This window comes from Apostichopus japonicus, chromosome 20 (assembly GCF_037975245.1).
Source record: "Apostichopus japonicus isolate 1M-3 chromosome 20, ASM3797524v1, whole genome shotgun sequence".
In the NCBI taxonomy this organism is placed as follows: Eukaryota; Metazoa; Echinodermata; class Holothuroidea; order Aspidochirotida; family Stichopodidae; genus Apostichopus; species Apostichopus japonicus.
In genome coordinates this window covers 16,126,389-16,143,795 of record NC_092580.1, presented here as the reverse complement: position 1 = coordinate 16,143,795, position 17,407 = coordinate 16,126,389, and the positions used below count along the sequence as shown (strand labels likewise).

Genomic DNA, 17,407 nt, shown 5'->3' with positions numbered 1-17,407 from the left:
TACTTTGGTTCTTGGTACTCTGCTAAGAGTATTCAACTACAACACCGCAAAGACTTCACTAGAAGTAGCATGATTACTATTTGGCGAAGTGATTTGGCTGACAAACAATGCATTTAGTCAATAAAAATGATTTAACTGCAATAACTGAGTCGAGTCAGTCCATCTGATGACTCAAATTCAAGTCTACACATGGCTTACTGCACTATGTCGCTTTCCTAAGCTACGGTTTTCAGTAACACAGGTGGCCAATGAATGTGGTTCATGTCGACCCTTAGGGAGAGTAGTGGAGAGAATTTGCGGTTTTCTTTCTTTAATGTTTGCATAACCATGTTCCTGTACATGCGATGATTTACAGGGACAGCCTCCACCATGAGAAGATCTGCCCTGAATAGGCATCTTTATTCTAGATTAATGCAGTTGGCTGCACACCAATGGTTTTCAAGCTGATTAATTGCTTTTCTTACATTTTGATTTTTGGCCTGAAAACTTCCCAAAGCAATTCGCTGCAGAAAGTAACGCGGCATCGGTATGATTTAATGAATGATTCAATAGCAGGAGCATATCATTCTGGGTTGTCATTTAACTTCTCCAATTACAAGTCAAAATAGTCCCTTAAGTCATTTTTAACTCTGATTTGTAGGGGTTGCTCTTGGGGGTCAGCAGTATAATGTGCAGTCCTTGCAAGATATGCATTTTGAAATACTCTTTGCTGGTCCAAGCTGCCTTATACAGCAGTAGTGCTTCAATATTCATCTGACGACACAGCTGAATATTCACAAGTACTATCCATCATATCAGATGCACCGCTGTTAGTAGTAGTCGTAGTATCATGTTGGTGCAACCATTTAAACCAGTCATGGCTCAGTTTTCGCCCTGTTGCAATATAACACAATGCATTCCTCTCTTCAGGATCATTCACAGGAATACTCCATCACTCTCGTTGACACAAAATCAAGAAGCTGGACAACATTAAATGTTTTACTGCGTTGCAGGATACGACTCGTCCTTCAAAACACACATTGCGGCTTCACAATAATTGTTTGTGTTACTACTCAAACCGGAATGTCTTTACTATAGCATAGGGCCCATTGTTCTTTGCAGCTATACAGTTGCTTTACATAGTCTTGGAAGCTTTTATACTTAACTGTGTTATTTGTTAGCATGGACGTGTACACATCATCAAGGTTGTTCAGCATCATTAGCATATAGCAGATCTTTAACACAGGTAAATAGGACAGGCCTGTCTTCCTTACTGATACCATGTTTTGCATCCCATAGCCTCCTCCAGGTAGTCTGCAAAACAAAAAAGATGCAAAGAAGCAACGTCGAACTTGGGAACAGTGCTTGAAGCGCTGTGTGTTCAGCAACACTATCATCAGTCATTATAAGCTTGGGTCGGGTACTTCCTCGCCCATAGAAACCATCCTCTGGAATCAATCGAAGGTATAAGGGCAGAGCGGCCTTAATTGTGTTACTGCTTTCATTGGTGACATTAAGACATCCCACAGGAAGGCCTCCACTGCATGAATGAGTCATCAGGAGATATATTATACGACAATTCTCTCGATCCACATTACCTGTAGAATCCACAAACATCAATTCGCCAGACTGTTTAACTGTGCTGAGAACCTGTTTCATCAACGGAGTGCAAATACCTACAATTAGCTGGTTATCTGAAGTGCAGTCCATTTTGACACAGTCACCATCTGTTGAGTTGAAGAATCAGATTTTCTAGGTGTTGGAGGACACCAGCCTGCTGAGTATCACCATAGGCTTTCTTGAAGCATTTATAGTATAGCCTATAAAAAATAGAAATAAAAATTAGTTTTGATAGGTGAAACCTCAATTAGTAACATCGACAACAATCTGACAGACAGACAGACAGACAGACAAACAGACACAATTGTCATTGCAATTGTCATTACATGGGATCACATCTGCTCCACAAGTGATCCAAGAGGGTCTCCTCTGATGACACTTATCAATCATTAAAATAAATTATTCCAATTGCCACAGTGATTTGTTTGTTGTCGGTACAAGATTGAAATATGATGTAGTGGTTAATATAATTCCAACTTGTTCTGGAATTATAAACACTAGAGAGTAGGTACCACAAGATTGAGGACATGCATCCATTCAATATGACCAAAACAAAAACAATAGGTATCAAAATTCCGCATATTAAAAGGATAAGCCCAATCAAAGTTTGCCTCTAGATTCAAGTTATGCTAAATACAAGGTTTTTAAAGTTTCACCTCAGATGACCTTTCACCTCCACCAAAACCAATAGGGCTCATGAACTTACTATGAAGGTCATACATACCAAGTATGAGCTCAATTTAAGTTTTTCTTTATATCAAGTTAAATCGAAGTTTGCCTCACCAATTATGTTTAGGTTTTCTGAATTTGACCTCTTTGACTTCAGATGACCTTTGACCTCCAAAAAAACAACATGGATGATCTACTTCCCATGATAGTCCTACATATCAAGTATGAGCTCAGTTGAAGTTTTTCTTATCAAGTTAAAAGTAGGAATCAGACTTCATATTTCGGATTTTCATTTGGTTATAGTTGGGTAGGCAGGCAGCAACTTTTTTCCTCCTAGAACGCTATCGCAAATAGAATAAGTGTATTCATCTGTACTCCTGTAAAATAACAAATCAAATAAATATTCATAAAATTGTCCATTAAAGCACTATATAAAGTACTCGCCCAGGGGCACCACTCACCCCAGGGGCACCACTCACCCTAGGGGCACTACTCAACCATGGAGCACTACTCACTACTTCCCCTGGGCACTACTCGCCATGGAGACACTACTCGCCCTGAGGGAAAAACTCGCCCCAGAGGACTACTCTCCACAGGGCGCTACTAACTGTGAGGGAACAACTCACTCTGGGTTACTATTCCCCCGGGGCACTACCAGTACTCACTACAGGGGCACCACAATACCACATGCCCTGAGGCACTACTCGACCTGAGGGCACTACTCGCCACAGGGCACTACACACCCTGAGGACACTACTCGCCCCCAGGGCACTACTCGCCTCAAGGCTGCGGTTTAACGTTATATCCAACCCAGGATCATAGGCTGTAGTTATAAGTCATACCAAGGATCATAGGCTGCAGTTTGATGTCATACTCACCTCAAATATCCTACAAGTTTCTTCACTATAAGTCATCTGTGCAGGGCAATTGGTGTTCTTTGAGCAACATCGGTTGTCTGCAGTTACTGATTTTGGGTCGGTTTTTGACAACGATAAACTCTCTGAAAATATAGCATAAAATTATTGTACAGTAACAAGAATTTAAATTTAATATACTAACAAAATCCTGTACATATGAAGTTTGTACACAGATACAATTTTCAAGTTGTACATTGTTCCAATGGTGCATATTAAGTTTCATGGGCATTTGACTCATCAGTCTCTGCTTGGTTACTGGTATATCATGTCACTTTCTCACAAAAAGTGATTCTTGGTACAGTATGTTCTGTTTCATTTAGCATGATAAGGGCTAAAATAGTCTCCTGGTATGAAATTAACAGGATTATTACATTAAATGTAAAATCCAGAAAGTCACAACATCAGGTAAGCAAATTTTGCATGAAATTTACCTCATAACTACTGTACATGGGAATAGTTTGTTTGTCAGAATTAAAAGCATTATAAATACACTTTCTCTAGCAGTGGCAGTACCAAAAAATGGGAGGGACCCAAATTTAGGAGGGTGGGGGAGGGGGGTGGATATCAAACTTTTAGAACAAAAGGTCAAGACACAATTATACTTTAGGAATATTGGTAGGGTGGCCAAATTGGGGGGGGGGAGAGACTTGGACTTGCCCCATCAGTAATTACCCCATCAGTAAATGATGAGAGTAAGCTTGATGTCTTTCTTCATAAAGGCCTTAAAGTCTAATGCCAGTAATCAGACCTAGTTTTGAGTGAGGTGTATCAGAAGTGTTAGACACCACCATCGATCCCAGAAAATACACACACAGCTTGCAACCGTCGGTAATTAGACACTAGTTTACCATCAGTACATACAGCTGCGGTCAATACACACAGCACAGTATACAAACGATACAGCGATGGATATCTCAGGTCCAGCTAAAGATAACAAGGTATCACGTTTCATTACTATCTGCATTTGAAGCGACAAGAAGAAAACTTCACTTGCAAGCAACAGAAAGTTAACTTTTTCAGAGGGCGGCACACGGTTTGGGGCGAGTCTTCAATGCCTTTAAGAGAATATTAAAAATACATTGGCCAACAAGAATATCTAATGAAGGATAAGAGAGAAAGCTAATATAGAGGCATTGAGCGTTACGATCAATAGACGGAGATGAAATGGTTGGGCCATGTCTTGAGAATAACAAAAATGACAATGCCAAGATTGCACTCACATCAAAACCAGATGGCAAGCTATTAAAGAAGGAGAAGCATAGGCTTAGGAGCCTAATTTGATTGGGGGGGGGGGGCTTTGACGACTTGCCCGAAAAATATAACCGAAATTTTTGGCACGTTCAACATATTAATGTGCATATATAGGCATGCATAAGTTATAACATCATACAGTAGTATGCCAATAACATACAATCATTTTCTGTGTTATTACCCTTCCATATTGGTTAGAATTATTGGGAAGTAATTACAATAATCATGATCATAAAAATATAAGATAAACTAATGAAAAACACATTGCAAAGTATTTTCATTTCAAATTCTAAATAATTTAAATTCTCAGCATATTGCCCGAATATAAAAAATAAATTGTTGGGGGACTGCAGCCCCCCCCGCCCCCCCACCTCCTATGCCTATGATGAAGAAGACCGAAAGAGACCTGGAGGAGAACAGTGGAAACGGAGAGATCCAATCTTGGTCTAAAGAGTTGGACAGAAGCAGAACAGAGAGCACGAGGAGGGATAGGATAGAGCAGACTGATCAATGGCCCATTTCTTAACGAGGAGAGAAGGAACTAATAGAGCAGGAGCCCAGAGGGTTTGGTTAGCTGGGAAGGCAACCAATTGCCTTGAACATCACAATGTTCACAGTGCATTCCTGTACATGAAACCAGACGACTGGCAAACCTGCAAACATTGGGATGAACAAGGCAATTGGTTACCTTCCCAGCTAACCAAACCCTCTGGGCTCCTGGACTATAAGTCAAGTCATCCAGTAATTTATCATTGAAAACTGTCAGTGTCAATCCTGCAAATATTTTATCAAAAAAAATTACCAGAGCGAATCCTGCAAATATGTTATGTATGAAAAGGTTTGTACCTTAAAGACATTCTTCACCATTTCAGTTTCAGGATATGTTTTATATGTACGAAGAAGCGTGTTGAGAGATTCAGATTCAAAGTTGCATTTCCAGTCCATCACAGCTTCCTTCGTTGAGTATGGAAGGCGTATCTTTGCAGTAAATTGTTCTTCATTATCCAGTAGTGGTACAGTAGTTTCTCAAAATTTGTGACTTTACATGGACATTCCGGTAATATTTTCTGAAATTATAAATAAAACTTGTAAGTGTAAATATAATACATTGCCAAGGTGACAGCTGAAAAAAAACACAATCTTATGATGGGGTTAACTTGTAATAGTGTTTTCGCGTTCGCACATTTCGTACAAATTACAACAACTTGAGCAAAAACTTTGTGGGAGCAAGTCCACTGTTGGCCCACTGGCATGCACGCCGGCAGTACTCGAATTACGGACTCGAGTACGAGTACGGGTTCGAGTACCGTACAAGTCTGATAATTATATGCCAAGCCTAGGCCTAGTTGTTTGTTAATGAACACAGATGTCAGATAATGATGTTTCTAGTATAATGATCTATCAAGTAACGCAGTATTTTATATTGTTTGGCTTTCTCTCCCTTTTTCAGAGAGGGTCGAGCCACAGCCCCTGGATGATTCGAAATGTAATGACCCACATACTAGGTTGTGGTCACACTCACATATTCAAAATTAGGCTTAGGCCTAGAGCCAGACAGTCTCTCTGCCAACGCTGCAGGTCCCTTATAATACTCCTCTCCATAACTCCTGATTTCAAACACAGCCATGAAGGCATAGGGTGGCCATCTTTTAGATGGGCAGCAATTAGCTAGTGAAAACTTCTATCTAGACTTTTGTGATTTACTTTTGTGATTTAGTGTGCAAGTCAATGGGGCTTTTAATGGGCGTATGCTACCATAGGCCTAAATAAACCAGTGTGAAGTTAGATACTTATTCCGTTACTTACAGTATTAGATGGATGTAACAGGGCCACAAAACACCTTGGGCCCTAATCAAGACCAGGATGCCTTGGACCACCTAATCAATGGGTCATATGAACTCTAATAACATGGTAGAAGAGTACTATAATGCGTCATGCCCGGTCCAAAGAGTGCTTGACCAATTTAAATGACCACTACATCATCACTTCTTAAATTAATGTAACCGGACCATGAAAAAGCTTTAGGACCTAATCCATACAGCACGCCTTCGATCACCAAACCAAAGGGTAACATGACCTCTAAGAACATTGTAGAAGAGTACCATAATGCGTCTTGCCCGGTCCAAAGAGTGCTTGACCAATTTAAATGTCTACTAAATCATTACTTCTTTAATGAGTGTAACAGGACCATGAAAAAGCTTTGGGCCCTAATCCATACAGCATGCCTTCGATCACCAAACCGATGGGTAAAACGAACTCTAAGAACATTGTAGAAGAGTAACATAATGCATCTTGCCCGGTCCAAAGAGTGCTTGACCAATTTAAATGACCACTAATTCATCACTTCTTAAATTAATGTAACCGGATCATGAAAAAAAGTATTTTGGCCCTAATTAAGACCAGAACGCCTTGAACCAATTAACCAATGGGTCATATGAACTCTTTAAACAATGTAGAAGAGTACCAAAATGCGTCTTGCCCAGTCCAAGGACTGCTTGACCAATATAAATGACCACAACATAATAACTTCATAAATGAGTATAATGGGACCACCAAAAAGCTTTGGGTCCTAATCCATGCAGCACGCCTTGGATCACCAACCCGATGGTTAACATGAACGCTAAGGAATTGTAGAAGAGTACCATAATGCATCTTGCCCGGTCCAAAGAGTGCTTGACCAATTTAAATGACCACTACATCATCATTTCTTAAATTAATGTAACAGGACCCCGAATAAAAAGCATTTGGGCCCTAATCAAAACCAGAACACCTTGGATCACCTAATCAATGGGTCATATAAACTCTAATGAGAATGTAGAAGAGTCCTATAATGCATCTTGCCCGGTCCAAAGAGTGCTTGACCAATATAAATGACCACTAAATAATAACTTCTTTAATGAGTATAACGGGACCACGAAAAAGCTTTGGGCCCTAACCCATGTAGCACGTCTTGGATCATCAAACCGATGATTAACATGAACTTTAAGGACATTGTAGAAGAGTACCATAATGTGTCTTGCCTGGTCCAAAGAGTGCTTGACCAACTTAAATGACTACTAAATAATAACTTCTTTAATGAGTGAAAAGGGACCAAGAAAAAGGTTTGGGTCCTGGCTAATCCATGCAGCACGCCTTGAATCACCAAACCGATGGGTAACATGGACTCTAAGGACATTGTAGAAGAGTACCCTAATGTGTCTTGCCCGGTCCAAAGAGTGCTTGACCAATTTAAATGACCACTAAATTATTACTTCATTAAATGAGTGTAAAGGGACCACCAAAAAGCTTTGAGCCCTTATCTATGCAGTATGCCTTGAATCACCAAACTGGTGGGTAACATAAACTCTAAGGACATTGTAGAAGAGTACCATAATGCGTCTTGCCCAGTCCAAGCAGTGCTTGACCAATTTAAATGACCACAAAATAATAACTTCTTCAATGAATATAACGAGACGTGAAAAAGCTTTGGGCCCTAATCCATGCAGCACGCCTTGGATCACCAAACCAATGGTTAACATGAACTCTAAGGACATTGTAGAAGAGTACCATCATGAGTCTTGCCCAGTCCATAGAATGATTGACCAATTTAAATGACCACTACAACTTCTTATATTAAAATAATGGGACCGGGAATAAAAAACATTTGGGCCCTAATCAAGACCAGAACACCTTGGATCACCTAATCAATGGGTCATATGAACTCTAATGAGAATGTAGAAGAGTCCTATAATGCGTATTGCCCGGTCCAAAGAGTGCTTGACCAATTTAAATGACCACTAAATAATAACTTCTTTAATGAGTATAACGGGACCACGAAAAAGCTTTGGGCCCTAATCCATGCAGCACATCTTGGATCACCAAACCGATGATTAACATGAACTTTAAGGACATAGTAGAAGAGTACCATAATGTGTCTTGCCTGGTCCAAAGAGTGCTTGACCAATTTAAATGACTACTAAATAATTACTTTTTTAATGAGTGTAAAGGGACCAAGAAAAAGGTTTGGGTCCAGGCTATTCCATGCAGCACGCCTTGAATCACCAAACCGATGGGTAACATGAACTCTTAGGACATTGTAGAAGAGTACCCTAATGCATCTTGCCCGGTCCAAAGAGTGCTTGACCAATTTAAATGACAACTACATCATCACTTCTTAAATTAATGTAACAGGACCGCGAATAAAAAGCATTTGGGCCCTAATCAAGACCAGAACGCCTTGGACCACCTAATCAATGGGTCATATGAACTCTAATGACGATGTAGAAGTGTCCTATAATGCATCTTGCCCGGTCCAAAGAGTGCTTGACCAATTTAAATGACCACTAAATAATAACTTCTTAAATGAGTATAACGGGACCACGAAAAAGCTTTGGGCCCTAATTCATGCAGCACGTCTTGGATCACCAAACCCATGGGTAACATGAACTCTGAGGACTTTGTAGAAGAGTACCATAATGCGTCTTGCCCGGTCCAGAGAGTGCTTGACCAATTTAAATGACCACTAAATCATTACTTCTTTAATGAGTGTAACGGGACCACGAAAAAGCTTTGGGCCCTTATCCATGCAGCATGCCTTGGATCACCAAACCAATAAGTAATATGAACTCTAAGAACATTGTAGAAGAGTACCATAATGCGTCTTGCCCGGTCCAAAAAAAGCTTGACCAATTTAAATGACCACTAAATCATTACTTCTTTAATGAGTGTAACGGGACCACGAAAAAGCTTTCGGCCCTAATCCATGCAGCATGCCTTGGATCACCAAACCAATAAGTAATATGAACTCTAAGAACATTGTAGAAGAGTACCATAATGCGTCTTGCCCGGTCCAAAGAGTGCTTGACCAATTTAAATGACCACTAATTCATTACTTCTTGAATGACACTAACTGGACGAAGAAAAGCTTTTTGCCCTAATCCTTGCAGCACCCCTTGGATCACCAAACCCATGGGTCACATGAGCTCTAAGGACATTGTAGAAGCGTACCATAATGCGTCTTGCCCAGTCCAAAGAGTGCTTGACTAATTTAAAAGACCACTAAATTATTACTTCATTATATGAGTGTAAAGGGACCACGAAAAAGCTTTGGGCCCTTATCCATGCAGCACGCCTTGAATCACCAAACCAATAAGTAACATGAACTCTAAGAATATTGTAGAAGAGTACCATAATGCGTCTTGCCGGTCCAAAGAGTGCTTGACCAATTTAAATGACCACTAATTCATTAATTCTTGAATGACAGTAACGGGACGAAGAAAAGCTTTTTGCCCTAATCCTTGCAGCACGCCTTGGATCACCACACCCATGGGTCACATTAGCTCTAAGGACATTGTAGAAGAGTACAATAATGCGTCTTGCCCAGTCCAAAAAATGCTTGACCAATTTAAATGACCACTAAATCATTACTTCTTTAATGAGTGTAACGGGACCACGAAAAAGCTTTCGGCCCTAATCCATGCAGCATGCCTTGGATCACCAAACCAATAAGTAATATGAACTCTAAGAACATTGTAGAAGAGTACCATAATGCGTCTTGCCCGGTCCAAAGAGTGCTTGACCAATTTAAATGACCACTAATTCATTACTTCTTTAATGACACTAACGGGACGAAGAAAAGCTTTTTGCCCTAATCCTTGCAGCACCCCTTGGATCACCAAACCCATGGGTCACATGAGCTCTAAGGACATTGTAGAAGAGTACCATAATGCGTCTTGCCCAGTCCAAAGAGTGCTTGACCAATTTAAAAGACCACTAAATTATTACTTCATTAAATGAGTGTAAAGGGACCACCAAAAAGCTTTGGGCCCTAATCCATGCAGCACGCCTTGAATCACCAAACCGATGGGTAACATAAACTCTAAGGACATTGTAGAAGAGTACCATAATGTGTCTTGCCTGGTCCAAAGTGTGCTTGACCAATTTAAATGACCACTAAATAATAACTTTTTTAATGAGTGAAACGGGACCACGAAAAAGGTTTGCAGCACGCCTTGGATCACCAAACCGATGGGTAACATTAATTCTTATGACATTGTCAAAGCGTACCATAATGCGTCTTGCCCGGTCCAAAGAGTGCTTGACCAATTTAAATGACCACTAAGTTATTACTTCATAACATGAGTGTAAAGGGACCACGAAAAAGCTTTGGGCCCTAATCAAGACCAGAACGCCTTGGACCAATTAATCAACGGATCATATGAACTCTAATGACAATGTAGGAAGAGTACTATCATGCGTCATGCCTGGTCCAAAGAGTGCTTGACCAATTTAAATGACCACTACATCATCACTTCTTAAATTAATGTAACGGGATCACAAACAAAAAGCATTTTGGCCCTAATTAAGACCAGAATGCCTTGGACCAATTAACCAATGGGTCATATGAACTCTTTAAACAATGTAGAAGAGTACTATAATGTGTCTTACTGGTCCAAAGAATGCTTGACCAATTTAAATGACCACTAAATCATTACTTCTATAATGAGTGTAACAGGACAACGAAAAAGTTTGGGCCCTAATCCATGCAGCACGCCTTGGATCACCAAACCGATGGGTCATATTAATTCTAATGACATTGTAGAAGCGTACCATAATGCGTCTTGCCCGGTGCAAAGAGTGCTTGACTAATTTAAATGACCACTAAGTTATTACTTCATAAAAGTGGCGGAGTGTATAGCCTAGTGGTTAACGCCGGCGTCTCCCAGTCATGAGATCCCCGGTTCGATTCCCCGCCGACAGCAATGTGTGTCGTCTGGCAAGGGTGTTGTTCAGTAACAACTTCCCGACATGGACGTTAAATGGATGTGTGCCGAGAGATTGGCTACCGTCAGCTTGCGAGTCTATAAGCCTCCATGGCTTCTTTCGCGAGTTCCTGCTTGCGGGAAGATCACTATACATACATACATACATAAAATGAGTGTAAAGGGACCACGAAAAAGCTTTGGGCCCTAATCCATGCAGCACGCCTTGGATCACCAAACCGATGTTTAACATGAACTCTAAGGACATTGTAGAAGAGTACCATCATGCATCTTGCCCGGTCCAAAGAGTGCTTGACCAATTTAAATGACCACTAAATCATTACTTCTTTAATGAGTGGAACAGGACCACGAAAAAGCTTTGGGCCCTAATCTCTTCTGCAAGTACTGTACATTCCAATCCAATCAGAGAATAAATCGGGAGGGGGGGGGGGGGTGGATATTAAGCATGTAATATTTCTCCTGACTTCTATACTTCCATAATTGACCCAGCATATAGCCTAATTTATATTTACCGAAGAATGAAATCATTAAATACAACTGTAAGTGATTAGTTAGTGTAATTTTGGCTTAATTTAACAAATGCAAAATTGACCTAAATGTGGCACTTTTGTTAATGGATTGAATTTATCTTGTGTATTGAGTAAAATTTGTATAGCTAGATTATGGAAGTTATAATTAATATTTTGGTAAAACTGAATAAAAGGAAATTTAATAAAAACTCGCACTAACTCTGGTCTATGTTCAGTTGGAATAAACCCATTGAAACTTCTTATGGTGAATCTGCTTTCTACACTCCAACAGAAACTTTCTAATATTGAAAAATCGCTAAGAAAAAGGACAAACACATGGGCACACGATAAAATCAAAACGCATAGAATGGAACTAAAGGGTAACTTGGATTGGTTCATTACCAACTATGACTAATGGAGATCATAAATAAATCAGAAAGGGATTTCAGCATAAAATACATGTCTGGGTAGAACTATTTCACTTGAAGACTATTTTGCTACATAAACTATTTAAGTAAGTTTATCTCCGCATGAACTGAGATGACAGATTGTCTTTGTCAGCTTTAGAATGTAGCAGTGGAATCTTTAATAATCTACGAAGGGGGTAACAGCGTTCCCAACCACTTTCAAGGACAGAGGCAAGAAAACTTCTCTGTTCTTTAAATCTGTAAATATGTGACAAGTGAAACGAATAAAAGAAATGAAATTAAGTTCTATGAACGTTGCCAGTCTACAGAAATCACTTCATACTGAGAAATGGAGTCGCGCTAATGTGCGCCCCCCCCCCCAAAAAAAAGGAAACTTTGTATGCTGATGATTGTAAAGCACCAATAAGCATTAAACTTGCGCACTAAAGGTGTTGCTTTTGTTTTGTATCACCACATGGTACACACACAGAGTAAACTTCAAAAGAGAAGATATTGATGAATCTACTGGATAATGATTTTGCATTAGTCATTTGTATTGGTCAAATACTCTTTGGACCGGATAAGACGCATCATGGGACTCTTCAACAATGTCCTTAGAATTCACATAACCCATCGGTCGGATGGTCCAAGGCATGCTGGTTTGATTATGGCCTTACGGTTTTTTGTGAGGTCCCGTTATACATTCATTTTTGAAGTGATAATTTGTTGGTCATTTAAATTGGTCAAGCACTGTATGGACCAGGCAAGACGCATTATGGTACTATTCTACATTGTCACTAGAGTTCATATGACCCATTGGTTAGGTGGTCCAAGGTGTGCTAGTCTTGATTAGGGCTTAAAGGGGTTTTTTCAAGTCCTGTTACATTCATTTACAAAGTGATGATTTAGTGGTCATTTTAATTGTTCAAGCACTCTTTGGACCAGGCAAGACGCATTATGGTACTATTCTACATTGTCACTAGAGTTCATATGACCCATTGGTTAGGTGGTCCAAGGTGTGCTAGTCTTGATTAGGGCTTAAAGGGGTTTTTTCAAGTCCTGTTACATTCATTTACAAAGTGATGATTTAGTGGTCATTTTAATTGTTCAAGCACTCTTTGGACCAGGCAAGACGCATTATGATACTGTTCTACATTGTCATTAGAGTTCATATGACCCATTGGTTAGGTGGTCCAAGGCGTGCTTGTTGTGCCTGGGACCTTAAGGAGTTTTTCAGGTCCAGTTACATTCATTAACGAAGTGTTCATTTAGTGGTCATTTCAATTGGTCAAGCACTGTATGGACCAGGCAAGAAGCATTATGGTACCCTTCTACAATGTCTTAAGAATTCTAATGACCCATTGGTTAGGTGGTCCAATGCGTGCTGAGTTTGATTAGGGCCTTAAAGAGTTTTTCAGGTCCCGTTACATTCATTTACGAAGTGATGATGTAGTGGTCAGTTTAATTGGTCAAGAACTCTTGGTTGGTGGCCCAATGTGTGCTGGTTGTGCTTGGGGCCTAAAGGTTTTTTCAGGTCCAGATACATTCATTTAAAAAATTGTTGATTTAGTGGTCATTTCAATTGGTCAAGCACTATTTGGACCGGGCAAGATGCATTATGGTACTGTTTTACATTGTCACTAGAGTTTATATGACCCATCATGGTTAGGTGGTCCAATGCATGCAGGTTGTGCTTGGGGCCTTAAGGGTTTTTTTCGGGTCCCATTACACTCATTTAAGAAGTGATGATTTAGTGGTCATTTTAATTGGTCAAGCACTCTTTGGACCGGGCAAGACGCATTATGGTACCCTTCTACAATGTCAATAAAATTCATATGACCCATTGGTTGGGTGGTCCAAGGTGTGCTGGTTTTATTAGGGCCTTAAGATGTTCTTAGGTCCCATTACATTCATTTACAAAGTGATGATTTAGTGGTCATTTTAATTGGTCATGCACTCTTTGGACCGGGCAAGACGCATTATGGAACTGTTCTACATTGTCATTAGACTTCATATGTCACATTGGATAGGTGGTCCAAGGCGCGCTAGTCTTGATTAGGGCCTAAAGGTTTTTCAGGTCCTGTTACATTAATTTAAGAAATGATGAAGTAGTGGTCCTTTTAATTGGTCAAGAACTTTTTGGACTGGGCAAGACACATTATGGTACTGTTCTACATTGTCAATACAGTTCATATGACCCATTGGTTGGGTGGTCCAAAGCGTGCTGGTTGTGCTTGGGGTCTAAAGGGGTTTTTTTCAGGTCCTGTTTCAATCATTTCAAAAATTGTTGATTTAGTGGTCATTTTAATTGGTCAAGAACTCTTTGGACCGGGCAAGACGCATTGTCGTACCCTTTTACAATGTCTTGAAAATTCATATGACCCATTGGTTGGTTGGTCCAAGGCGTGCTGGTCTTGACTGCAGGGGCCTAAAGATTTATTTTCAGGTCCAGTTACATTCATTAACGAAGTGATGATTTAGTGGTCAGTTTCATTGGTCAAATACTCTTTGGACCAGGAAAGACGCATTATGGTACTGTTCTACATTGTCATTAGAGTTCATATGCCCCATTGGTTGGGTGGTCCAAGGCATGCTGGTTTTTCAGGTCCCATTACATTCATTTAGGAAGTGATAATTTAGTGGTCATTTTATTTGGACCGGGCAAGATGCATTATGGTACCCTTCTACATTGTCATTAGTGTTCATATGACCCATAGATAAACCTCTTTCCACGACCAAATGTTGCTCATCTTGTAAGAGAGCTTTCGCCTTGCAATAGGTGCAGCTGTACGTCGATACCATTGTCCTAAATAAAGAGTTTTGAGTTAGCCTAGCCATGGCTAAGCTGAGCAGTAAGCATGTTATAACTTGTATATAGCCTAGCCTAGTCGGTAGAATTACTAAAGTAAGCTAGCGCGAGTAGTACTAGTAGTAGGCCTCTAGGAAGTAGTGTTGCCCTAACGACAACGTTTTTTTTTATCTCTTTCTCACATTACCATGGACTTCATTATTAAACACATTATCATGGACTTCATTGTTAAACAGTGTAGGCTACTTACAAATGAAGCAGGAATATCGCATAATTCGCAATTTCTGAATTCTGACTGCAGAATCCATTTTCGAAACCACAAAATTTTCATCTGAGCTTTCATCTGAGGTGAGGTAAATTATAAATGTGGACGGAGTCTTAATTCCTAATACGGCAAATATTCATGTCTTGCGCAATATTTGCGCTAGCGTTATTGGAAAAGAATACTCGCCTCCGGGGGTAACACCGTCGCTGGTTGTATCATACGTTCTCATGTTAGGGTCTCTGTATTCAGGGTCAACGTATAACATTATCAGTAGCGTGCGCAAGAGGGATGCCCGCTCCCCCGGCCATCTTCAGTCGAGGGAGGGTATATGGTTTAGTGGGGAGGCGGGAGTGCATTAACAGGTAGACAGGTACAATTAGACAACATGTATGCACCATTGATTCGGTTTTTAAACAGATCTCGTTATCCTAGGCTTGATACTTGGCCGGAAAATATGAAGATGTCCAGCGTTTTAACAAATTTCGCTGTAACCCCCTCCCCCTCCTCACAGACACACACTTTTAGGTACACCGCTACTCACCAACCCTAGGAAGGAAATCTCATGTCAACAGTAGCCTACGAACTTATCTGTGTCTGTTTGCTGACCGATTGCATCAATTTTCTGCAAATTGACGAGTTGCACACTTACTACGTACACCATTTCGACAAGATGACAAAATTCAGAAAATTGATGCATTGACGAGATCCGTTATCTCGTCAAAACGTCAATTTTCTGAATTTCGTCATTTTGTCGAGATGGTAGTAACTGTGCAACTCGTCAATTTGCAGAAAATTGGTGCATTGACGAGATCCGTTATCTCGTCAAAACGTCAATTTTCTGAATTTTGTCATTTTGTCGAGATGTTAGTAAGTGTGCAACTCGTCAATTTGCAGAAAATTGATGCATTGACGAGATTTGTTATCTCGTCAAAACGTCAATTTTCTGAATTTTGTCACGTTACCATCTCGACAACTCGTCAATTTGCAGATAATTGTCGTTTTGTCAAGTCGGTAACTCGTCAATGCAATGTCCCTTCTACGCTTCCGTATCTATGGGTATATTATGCAAAGTTGTAACCCCTGATGATATTATGGGGAAACAGCTGGAACTCTTCTATTAGCGGCAATTCAGATAGCAACCAGTCTAGTTTTTTAATTATATTAATAATGAGAAGCAAGGGCGTAGGAACCGGGGGGGCTGGGGGGGGGCGCCAGCCCCCCCAGTGAAAAATGTGGAGGGGCGGAAGTATCATTCCGCCCCCCCGCTTCGCAGGTCAGAAAACCCCTTTTTCATTTCCAAATGAGAAAAAAAATCTCATTTGGAGCACCAAATTGCATCTAAGGCCTGGTGAAAATACAAAATTAAGTTTACAAAATGGAGTGGGTGGGTTGAAGTGTGCTATATTGCACCAAATTGCATCTGAGGCTACCTGGAAATGCAAAAAATTCTAAAGGGGAGGGGGACATCCCCTCCCCTTAGACCCCTCCCCCAGGCCGGCCATCAGTCTTCAGCCCCCCCCCCACTCAAAAGTACCTTCCTACGCCACTGATGAGAAGAATAATTTAAACACATTTAAATACCTTTGGGTCTACACTTCTACGTTTTAGGTGGAATTTTGCTCTAAAAAGTCGAGTGAAAAGCGGTATGTACTGATAAAAACCGAAATTTGCCATGACAGTCAACATGCCTTTTAAGTTCAACACTTTATCAGAAAATTTGGTCATTAAAAAATTTAAAGGAAGTTTTCTCCCGACAGTTTTTAGAAATGAATACAAAGTTATAATATGTTAAAAGATTCACAGTTGAAAAGGTCAAAATTTTAGACAAATTTTGAAATTTCGATATGGCAAGTTGACTCACCATAAAAGAAAACTACAATATGAGAAAATAGTTGAAATTTGGAAAAAAATTACAATTTGGTAAGGAAAAGTTGAATTTTCCAACGCCCTATCTCGGCCACACTATTCCTGGGAAAAATACCCCCCACGCCCCCCCCCCCATTTTGCTGCTCCCTGTTAGCGTCCTACTCAACAACACACAAAAAAAAGTTAAACTGAAGCTGAACATTTTACAATGAAGTAATACAATTACTTTAAGTTCCATTTTTTTATTCAAATTTTAACATGAATTTGAGATATATTAATGCACCATTTGCTTGTTGTAGATGTCACAGACCAAACGAATGCGACCCACATAGAAAAATGTACTTACTTTCGCCT

General features: G+C 40.1%; 1 protein-coding gene and 1 long non-coding RNA gene across 3 annotated transcripts in view; both read right to left on the bottom strand.

The window, feature by feature from the left end:
• Nucleotides 1–17,407, bottom strand: part of LOC139961572 (uncharacterized) — a 189,395-nt gene that overhangs the window by 105,811 nt on the left and 66,177 nt on the right. The gene's annotated exons all lie outside the window — the stretch shown is intronic.
• LOC139962031 (uncharacterized) lies at nt 400–15,361 on the bottom strand. 2 transcript variants are annotated; one of them, XR_011791130.1, is made up of 5 exons: nt 15,173–15,361; nt 5,283–5,503; nt 3,147–3,268; nt 2,383–2,645; nt 400–1,799 (listed from the first exon to the last, which is right to left on the bottom strand). It is a non-coding gene; the product is annotated as an uncharacterized lncRNA (long non-coding RNA). The 2 variants fall into 2 exon arrangements; XR_011791129.1 differs by lacking the exon at nt 2,383–2,645.